Below are 11,306 nucleotides of genomic sequence, written 5' to 3' on the forward strand. Positions count from 1 at the left end.
GGTATTCCTGTATGTTGGGTGAACTTGCCTCCAGAACAGCCTACCTAGCCTGCTATTCCTGTATGTTGGGTGAACTTGCCTCCAGAACAGCCTACCTAGCCTGGTATCCCTGTATGTTGGGTGAACTTGCCTCCAGAACAGCCTACCTAGCCTGGTATTCCTGTATGTTGGGTGAACTTGGCTTCAGAACAGCCTACCTAGCCTGCTATTCCTGTATGTTGGGTGATCTTGTCTTCAGAACAGCCTACCTAGCCTGGTATCCTTGTTTGTTCGGTGAACTTGGCTCCAGAACAGCCTACCTAGCCTGGTACTCCTGTATGTTGGGTGAACTTGGCTCCAGAACAGCCTACCTAGCCTGGTATCCCTGTATGTTGGGTGAACTTGGCATCAGAACAGCCTACCTAGCCTGGTATTCCTGTATGTTGGGTGAACTTGCCTCCAGAACAGCCTACCTAGCCTGGTATCCCTGTTTGTTGGGTGAACTTGGATTCAGAACATCCTTCACCAGACTGGTCCTGTTCCAGCCCGTCCGTCTCTCTCTCGCTGGCTGACTGCGTACGTCTGCTCTCTCCAATTTCCATCATCTGCTTGAGGGCATTGTGCACGTATATCATTAGATGGCTAACGCTGTCTGTGTAATTTGGTTCGCCATGCTCCCCATTGAACACATGTCCCCCCCCTCTATATGTGCATTGAAAATGTATGCTAATCACGGGTAGAATGGAGGTGGCTCATGCACGGCTCGGTTTAGAGCAACCCCGGCCCCCCCCAGCCCCGGCCCCCCAGCCCCGGCCCCCGTCTCTCCCGTCTCCACGCTAGGCACCAACGGGGGAAGCATTGCGAAATTCGAGTCGGTGTGTGTGTGTGGCTGTCTGAAGCCCCAGCTGCCAGCCAGCCCCTCCTGTGCCTCTGCTCTGCCCAGTCCACCCCCCACCCGCATCCCCATCCAGCCTCTTCTCCCTAACCCCCCACCTGCCTCCCTTCAGCCCCCGAACAACCCCCCACCACAACCCACCCTTCCTTCCTTCTGTCCGTCCCTCCGTCCCTCCTTCCCTCCCTCCCTCTCACCTACAGACAGTACATTTGTTTACTGTAATTTTTGGTGAATTATTTGCTATAATTGGCTTCGCTGATGAATGTCAGTCCCTTTGAGGAGTCTTGTCTGTCTTTAGAGAGTTGATGCTTTTTCAAACGCTCCTGCCTGCAATTAAGAAAAGCAAATGTCAATCGCAAGCCTCAGAAATGAAAATTTGTATGAACTTATTAGCATGGAGTCAACAGTGCCAGTTAAGGGCAGCCCTCCCTCCCTCCCTCCCTCCCTCCCTCCCTCCCTCCCTCCCTCCCTCCCTCCCTCCCTCCCTCCCTCCCTCCCTCCCTCCCTCCCTCCCTCCCTCCCTCCCTCCCTCCCTCCCTCCCTCCCTCTGTCTCTTTCTCTCTCTCTCTGCCTCCCTCCCCCCTCCCTCCCTCCCTCCCTCCGCCCTCCTTCCCACCATCCCTCCCTCCCTCCCGTGGTGGTGTGTGTGTGTGTGTGTGCTGTGGGCTCATGGCCCCTCTGCTACACAGGGAGATGCTCGTGGAATGAGCAAATACAACCTCGGCTGGTCCAACATTAAAGCAAACAAAGACTGGGGCCTTGTCTGGAGTGTAGAACACAACAATACCTAATGGTGATTAACCTGGCTGGCTGACTGAGAGCTAGCTGAGGGAAGGAGAGGGGGAAATCAATGCATGATGGCGATGATTATATCGTCTCATTATTGATCATATGTACGCCTTATAATTATAACCCATTATTATTTTATCAGTATTTTATAATTTATATTTTTATTAATAACAGATATATAAAAATAAATAAAAATCCACATATTTGTTTTTAACATACATTAGTTTTTGTGCTGTTTTTATATAAACTGAATTGCAATGATAGAAACATTGGTGTTACTGTGGTAGCTATTATAAACTTAGACATCTTAGTTATAACAACGATGTTACAGTGGTACAGGATGATAGCTATTATAAACTCAGACATCTTAGCTATAACAATGATGTTACAGTGGTACAGGATGAAAGCGGGTATAAACTCAGACATCTTGGCTATAACAACGATGTTACAGTGGTACAGGATGAAAGCGGGTATAAACTCAGACATCTTGGCTATAACAACGATGTTACAGTGGTACAGGATGAAAGCGGGTAAAACTCAGACACCTTAGGTACAACTACCCCAAATACACTAAAAGGTACTACAGATTACAAAACATCCGTTTGTGAATTATTGACAAGGCTTTGTGGCTTTACAGTTCAAAGCACCTTTCCATTGTCTCTCCTTCTATCCCCTTTCAACAACAATAAGAGAGACGGACAGATTTAAATAAATAAAACAACATTTAAAATGAAGGAGCAGTTGATGTAGAGGGTGGAGGAGTGAGAGTGGGGGAGGAAATCCATTACTGTTAGTCACCTCCCTCCCACTGACCATTTAGCAACAGGAAATAGAGCAGGAGAACTGAGGAGCGTTAATAAACAGACAAAGTGTACATCTTTAGGTATCTAGTCTCTTTGTAGCAGAATCTGCATTCCAGAATGCTCATCGAAGCAGGGGCCAGAGGAAGTCTGGGTGTAGAAGAAGGTGTGATAAAAGAGAGAGAGAACTCTGTCCCTGACTGTTTGCCTCAGTGATGGCTACTGGTGGTCTGGAGCTTGCTAGCACGTCTGACATTTTTTAAATATTAACTACCAGTCAAAAGTTTTAGAACACCTACTTGATTCAAGTTTTTTTTAAATGTATTTGTATTTAAAAAATATATATATTTTCTACATTGTAGAATAATAGTGAAGACATCAAAACTATGAAATAACACATATGGAATCATGTAGTAACCAAAAAAAGTGTTAGACAAATCAAAATAGATTTTATCATCGAAATTCTTCAAATAGCCACCCTTTGCCTTGATGACAGCTTTGCAAACTCTTGGCATTCTCTCAACCAGTTTTATTAGGCAGTCACCTGGAATGCATTTCAATTAACAGGTGTGCCTTCTTAAAAGTTAATTTGTGTAATTTCTTTCCTTCTTAATGTGTTTGAGCCAATCAGTTGTGTTGTAACAAAGGGGGGATAGCCCTATCTGGTAGAAGACTATGTCCATATTATAGCAACAACAGCTAAAATAAGATCAATCTTTACTATTGAATTGCCACTGGCTTTGAGGAAAGCCAGAGAGTCTATGTATGTGAATGACTCAACACTATACATGTCAGCTACTACAGCAACTGAAATGACTGCAACACTCAACAAAGAGTTTCAGAGTGGGTGGCAAGGAATAAATTAGCCATAAATATTTCTAAAACTAAAAACATTGTATTTGGAACAAATCATTCACTAAACCCTAAACCTCAACTAAATCTTGTAATAAATATTGTGAAAAATGAGCAAGTTGAGGTGACTAAACTGCTTGGAGAAACACTAGATTGTAAACTGTCATGGTCAAAACATATTGATGTAGTAGTAGCTAAGATGGAGAGAAGTCTGTCTACAATAAAGTGATGCTCTGCCTTCTTAACAGCACTATCAACAAGGCAGGTCCTACAGGCCCTAGTTTCTACCTTCTTAACAACACTATCAACAAGGCAGGTCCTACAGGCCCTAGTTTCTACCTTCTTAACAACACTATCAACTTTCAAGGCCCTAGTTTCTACCTTTCAACACTTTAACAACAGTTTCTTTCAACAAGGCAGGTCCTACAGGCCCTAGTTTCTACCTTCTTAACAACACTATCAACAAGGCAGGTCCTACAGGCCCTAGTTTCTACCTTCTTAACAACACTATCAACAAGGCAGGTCCTACAGGCCCTAGTTTCTACCTTCTTAACAACACTATCAACAAGGCAGGTCCTACAGGCCCTAGTTTCTACCTTCTTAACAACACTTTCAACAAGGCAGGTCCTACAGGCCCTAGTTTCTACCTTCTTAACAACACTATCAACAAGGCAGGTCCTACAGGCCCTAGTTTCTACCTTCTTAACAACACTATCAACAAGGCAGGTCCTACAGGCCCTAGTTTCTACCTTCTTAACAGCACTATCAACAAGGCAGGTCCTACAGGCCCTAGTTTTGTCGCACCTTGACTACTGTTCAGTCGTGTGGTCAGGTGCCACAAAAAAAGGACTTAGGAAAATTGCAATTGGCTCAGAACAGAGCAGCACGGCTGGCCCTTGGATGTACACAGAGAGCTAATATTAATAATATGCATGTCAATCTCTCCTGGCTGATAGTGGAGAAGAAATTCACAAATACAAGTAGTGATGAAGTCAGAGGTATTGACAGGTTGAATGCACCAAGGTGTCTGTTTGAACTACTGGCACACAGCTCGGACACCCTGACTACCCCACAAAACATGCCACAATAGGTCAGACAAAACAGACAAAAAAACACCTTATGGAACAGCGGGGACTGTGAAGCAACACCAACACCAACACACACACACACACACACACACACACACACACACACACACACACACACACACACACACACACACACACACACACACACACACACACACACACACACACACACACACACACACACACACACACACACACACACACACACACACACACACACACACACACACACACAATAGCATACATATGTACACATGGATTTTGTACTGTATATATCTGGTGGAGTAGGGGCCTGAGGGCACACGGTCTGTGAATTTATTGTAATGTTTTTAAAATGGTCATTTCGCTGGACCCCAGGAAGAGGATCCATAATATCTTGGCAGCAGCTAATGGGGATCCATAATAAACACCAGGAAGAGTAGCTGCTGTCTTGGCAGCAGCTAATGGGGATCCATAATGAACCCCAGGAAGAGTAGCTGCTGTCTTGGCAGCAGCTAATGGGGATCCATAATGAACCCCAGGAAGAGTAGCTGCTGTCTTGGCAGCAGCTAATGGGGATCCATAATGAACCCCAGGAAGAGTAGCTGCTGTCTTGGCAGCAGCTAATGGGGATCCATAATGAACCCCAGGAAGAGTAGCTGCTGTCTTGGCAGCAGCTAATGGGGATCCATAATGAACCCCAGGAAGAGTAGCTGCTGTCTTGGCAGCAGCTAATGGGGATCCATAATGAACCCCAGGAAGAGTAGCTGCTGTCTTGGCAGCAGCTAATGGGGATCCATAATGAACCCCAGGAAGAGTAGCTGCTGTCTTGGCAGCAGCTAATGGGGATCCATAATGAACCCCAGGAAGAGTAGCTGATCCATAATGAATTCAAACACAAAGGTCAGTCAATACAGAACATTTCAAGAACTTTAAAAGTTTCTTCAAGTGCAGTCGCAAAAACCATCAAGCGCTATGATGAAACTGGCTCTCACGAGGACCACCCCAGAAATGAAGACCCAGAGTGACCTCTGCTGCAAAGGATAAGTTCATTAGAGTTACCAGCCTCAGAAATTGCAGCCCAACTAAAACACTTCACAGAGTTCATGTAACAGACACATCTCAACATCAGCTGTTCAGAGGAGACTGTGTAAATTGCTACAAAGAAACCACTACTAAAGGACACCAATAAGAAGAAGAGACTTGCTTGGGCCAAGAAACACGAGCAATGGGCATTAGGCCGGTCAAAATTTGTCCTTTGGTCTGGAGTCCAAATTGGAGATTTTTGGTTCCAACTGCCATGTCTTTGTGAGACATGTTGTGGGTGAACAGGTGATCTCTGCATGTGTATTTCCCACCATAAAGCATGGAGGAGGAGGTGTTATGGTGTGGGGGTGCTTTGCTGGTGACACTGTCTGTGATTTATTTAGAATTCAAGGCACACTTAACCAGCATGGCTACCACAGCATGCTGTAGCGATACGCCATCCCATCTGGTTTGGGGTTAGTGGGACTATCATTTGTTTTTCAACAGGATAATGACGCAACACACCTCCAGACTATGTAAGGGATATTTGACCAAGAAGGAGAGTGATGGAGGGCTGCATCAGTTGACCAGACCTCCACAATCCCCCATCCTCAACCAAATTGAGATGATTTGGAATTAGTCAGACTGCAGAGTGAAGGAAAAGCAGCCAGTGCTCAGCATATGTGGGAATTCCTTCAAGACTGTTGGAAAAGCATTCCAGGTGAAGCTGGTTAAGAGAATGCCAAGCGTGTGCAAAGCTGTCATCAAGGCAAAAGGGTGGCTATTTGAAAAATCTCAAATATACAATATATTTTGATTCGTTTAACACTTGTTTTGGTTACCAGATGATTCCGTATGTGTTATTTCATAGTTTTGATGTCTTCACAAATATTTCTACAAAAAAAATGTGAAAGTCGTAAAAAAATAATGAAAAACCCTTGAATGAGTAGGTGTTGTAAAACATGTGACCTAGTGCTACGTGTTCCAGGGGTGTATTCGACTGGAACGCTGGAGGCCTGCAGATGCTAAACGTGGTTATGTTACCGGCTGACAGAAATGTCATGACCGCCACAGCCCTAGTAACAGCCCCTCGTAACAGACATATTATCCCTGACCACCACAGCCCTAGTAACAGCCCCTAGTAACAGCCCCTAGTAACAGACATATTATCCCTGACCACCACAGCCCTAGTAACAGCCCTAGTAACAGCCCCTAGTAACAGCCCCTAGTAACAGACATATTATCCCTGACCACCACAGCCCTAGTAACACCCCTAGTAACAGCCCCTAGTAACAGACATATTATCCCTGACCACCACAGCCCTAGTAACAGCCCCTAGTAACAGCCCCTAGTAACAGACATATTATCCCTGACCACCACAGCCCTAGTAACAGCCCTAGTAACAGCCCCTAGTAACAGCCCCTAGTAACAGACATATTATCCCTGACCACCACACCTAGTAACAGCCCTAGTAACAGCCCTAGTAACAGCCCCTAGTAACAGCCCCTAGTAACCCCTAGTAACAGCCCCTAGTAACAGACATATTATCCCTGACCACCACAGCCCTAGTAACAGACATATTATCCCTGACTACCACAGCCCTAGTAACAGCCCCTAGTAACAGCCATATTATCCCTGACCACCACAGCCCTAGTAACAGCCATATTATCCCTGACCACCACAGCCCTAGTAACAACCCCTAGTAACAGACATATTATCCCTGACCACCACAGCCCTAGTAACAGACATATTATCCCTGACTACCACAGCCCTAGTAACAGACATATTATCCCTGACTATCCCTGACCACCACAGCCCTAGTAACAGACATATTATCCCTGACCAGACTGCCCACAGCCCTAGTAACAGACATATTATCCCTTATCCCTGACTACCACAGCCCTAGTAACAGACATATTATCCCTGACATCCCTGACTACCACAGCCCTAGTAACAGACATATATTGAAACAGCCCTAGTAACAGACATATTATCCCTGACTACCACAGCCCTAGTAACAGACATATTATCCCTGACTACCACAGCCCTAGTAACAGACATATTATCCCTGACTATCCCTGACTACCACAGCCCTAGTAACAGACATATTATCCCTGACTATCCCTGACTACCACAGCCCTAGTAACAGACATATTATCCCTGACTATCCCTGACTACCACAGCCCTAGTAACAGACATATTATCCCTGACTATCCCTGACTACCACAGCCCTAGTAACAGACATATTATCCCTGACTATCCCTGACTACCACAGCCCTAGTAACAGACATATTATCCCTGACTATCCCTGACTACCACAGCCCTAGTAACAGACATATTATCCCTGACCACCACAGCCCTAGTAACAGCCCCTACTACCACAGCCCTAGTAACAGACATATTATCCCTGACTACCACAGCCCCAGCCCCTAGTAACAGCCCTAGTAACAGACATATTATCCCTGACTACCACAGCCCTAGTAACAGCCCCTAGTAACAGCCCCTAGTAACAGACATATTATCCCTGACTACCACAGCCCTAGTAACAGACATATTATCCCTGACCACCACAGCCCTAGTAACAGACATATTATCCCTGACTACCACAGCCCTAGTAACAGCCCCTAGTAACAGACATATTATCCCTGACCACCACAGCCCTAGTAACAGACATATTATCCCTGACCACCACAGCCCTAGTAACAGACATATTATCCCTGACCACCACAGCCCTAGTAACAGACATATTATCCCTGACTACCACAGCCCTAGTAACAGACATATTATCCCTGACTATCCCTGACTACCACAGCCCTAGTAACAGACATATTATGACTACCACAGCCCTAGTAACAGACATATTATCCCTGACTACCACAGCCCTAGTAACAGACATATTATCCCTGACTATCCCTGACTAGCCCTAGTAACAGACAGCCCTAGTAACAGACATATTATCCCCTGACTACCACAGCCCTAGTAACAGACATATTATCCCTGACATATTATCCCTGACTACCACAGCCCTAGTAACAGACATATTATCCCTGACATATTATCCCCACCACAGCCCTAGTAACAGACATATTATCCCCTATCCCTGACTAACAGCCCTAGTAACAGACATATTATCCCTGACCACCACAGCCCTAGTAACAGACATATTATCCCTGACTATCCCTGACTACCACAGCCCTAGTAACAGACATATTATGACTACCACAGCCCTAGTAACCCTGACTACCACAGCCCTAGTAACAGACATATTATCCCTGACTACCACAGCCCTAGTAACAGACATATTATCCCTGACTATCCCTGACTACCACAGCCCTAGTAACAGACATATTATCCCTGACTACCACAGCCCTAGTAACAGACATATTATCCCTGACTATCCCTGACTACCACAGCCCTAGTAACAGACATATTATCCCTGACTATCCCTGACTACCACAGCCCAGTAACAGACATATTATCCCCTATCCCTGACTACCACAGCCCTAGTAACAGACATATTATCCCTGACTATCCCTGACTACCACAGCCCTAGTAACAGACATATTATCCCTTATCCCTGACTACCACAGCCCTAGTATTACACTACCACAGCCCTAGTAACAGACATATTATCCCTGACTACCACAGCCCTAGTAACAGACATATTATCCCTGACTACCACAGCCCTAGTAACAGACATATTATCCCTGACTACCACAGCCCTAGTAACAGACATATTATCCCTGACTACCACAGCCCTAGTAACAGACATATTATCCCTGACTATCCCTGACTACCACAGCCCTAGTAACAGACATATTATCCCTGACTACCACAGCCCTAGTAACAGACATATTATCCCTGACTACCACAGCCCTAGTAACAGACATATTATTATCCCTGACTACCACAGCCCTAGTAACAGACATATTATCCCTGACTACCACAGCCCTAGTAACAGACATATTATCCCTGACTATCCCTGCCCTACCACAGCCCTAGTAACAGACATATTATCCCTGACTACCACAGCCCTAGTAACAGACATATTATCCCTGACTATCCCTGACTACCACAGCCCTAGTAACAGACATATTATCCCTGACTATCCCTGACTACCACAGCCCTAGTAACAGACATTATTATCCCTGACTACCACAGCCCTAGTAACAGACATATTATCCCTGACTACCACAGCCCTAGTAACAGACATATTATCCCTGACCGCCACAGCCCTAGTAACAGACATATTATCCCTGACTATCCCTGACTACCACAGCCCTAGTAACAGACATATTATCCCTGACTACCACAGCCCTAGTAACAGACATATTATCCCTGACTACCACAGCCCTAGTAACAGACATATTATCCCTGACTACCACAGCCCTAGTAACAGACATATTATCTGTATTTCTGTAGCTAGAACAAACCAATCTTTTTTTGTCGCCCTTTTTGCCTTGTAAAACCAGTCAATGAGTTTTGTCTTTTTTACCTTCATTTAACTAGGCAAGTCTTATTTACAATGACGTCCTAGGAACAGTGGGTTAACTGGTCTAGGAACAGTGGGTTAACTGGTCTAGGAACAGTGGGTTAACTGGTCTAGGAACAGTGGGTTAACTGGTCTAGGAACAGTGGGTTAACTGGTCTAGGAACAGTGGGTTAACTGGTCTAGGAACAGTGGGTTAACTGGTCTAGGAACAGTGGGTTAACTGGTCTAGGAACAGTGGGTTAACTGGTCTAGGAACAGTGGGTTAACTGGTCTAGGAACAGTGGGTTAACTGGTCTAGGAACAGTGGGTTAACTGGTCTGGGAACAGTGGGGTTAGGAACAGTGGGTTAACTGGTCTAGGAACAGTGGGTTAACTGGTCTAGGAACAGTGGGTTAACTGGTCTAGGAACAGTGGGTTAACTGGTCTAGGAACAGTGGGTTAACTGGTCTAGGAACAGTGGGTTAACTGGTCTAGGAACAGTGGGTTAACTGGTCTAGGAACAGTGGGTTAACTGGTCTAGGAACAGTGGGTTAACTGGTCTAGGAACAGTGGGTTAACTGGTCTAGGGGGAACAGTGGGTTAACTGGTCAGGAACAGTGGGTTTGGTCTAGGAACAGTGGGTTAACTGGTCTAGGAACAGAGGGTTAACTGGTCTAGGAACAGTGGGTTAACTGGTCTAGGAACAGTGGGTTAACTGGTCTAGGAACAGTGGGTTAACTGGTCTAGGAACAGTGGGTTAACTGGTCTAGGAACAGTGGGTTAACTGGTCTAGGAACAGTGGGTTAACTGGTCTAGGAACAGTGGGTTAACTGGTCTAGGAACAGTGGGTTAACTGGTCTAGGAACAGTGGGTTAACTGGTCTAGGAACAGTGGGTTAACTGGTCTAGGAACAGTGGGTTAACTGGTCTAGGAACAGTGGGTTAACTGGTCTAGGAACAGTGGGTTAACTGGTCTAGGAACAGTGGGTTAACTGGTCTAGGAACAGTGGGTTAACTGGTCTAGGAACAGTCTAGGAACAGTGGGTTAACTGGTCTAGGAACAGTGGGTTAACTGGTCTAGGAACAGTGGGTTAACTGGTCTAGGAACAGTGGGTTAACTGGTCTAGGAACAGTGGGTTAACTGGTCTAGGAACAGTGGGTTAACTGGTCTAGGAACAGTGGGTTAACTGGTCTAGGAACAGTGGGTTAACTGGTCTAGGAACAGTGGGTTAACTGCCTGTTCAGGGGCAGAACGACAGATTTGTACCTTGTCAGCTCCGGGATTTGAACTTGCAACCTTCCGGTTACTAGTCCACCGCTCTAACCACTAGGCTACCACATGAGTAACGCTGCTCGGTCTGACGTAGGGAATCTGGCTCTTCAGTGCCCGGTGTTCTGTTTTAATATTCAGGCTAGTTGGTTAGTTAG

At 45.6% G+C, this 11,306-nt stretch overlaps 1 protein-coding gene across 16 annotated transcripts in view; it reads left to right on the forward strand.

The window, feature by feature from the left end:
• The window catches only part of LOC121845337 (transcription factor COE3-like), a 106,018-nt gene that overhangs the window by 25,162 nt on the left and 69,550 nt on the right, over positions 1-11,306 (forward strand). The window lies entirely within an intron of this gene.

This window comes from Oncorhynchus tshawytscha, unplaced genomic scaffold (genome assembly GCF_018296145.1).
Source record: "Oncorhynchus tshawytscha isolate Ot180627B unplaced genomic scaffold, Otsh_v2.0 Un_contig_2740_pilon_pilon, whole genome shotgun sequence".
NCBI lineage: Eukaryota > Metazoa > Chordata > Actinopteri > Salmoniformes > Salmonidae > Oncorhynchus > Oncorhynchus tshawytscha.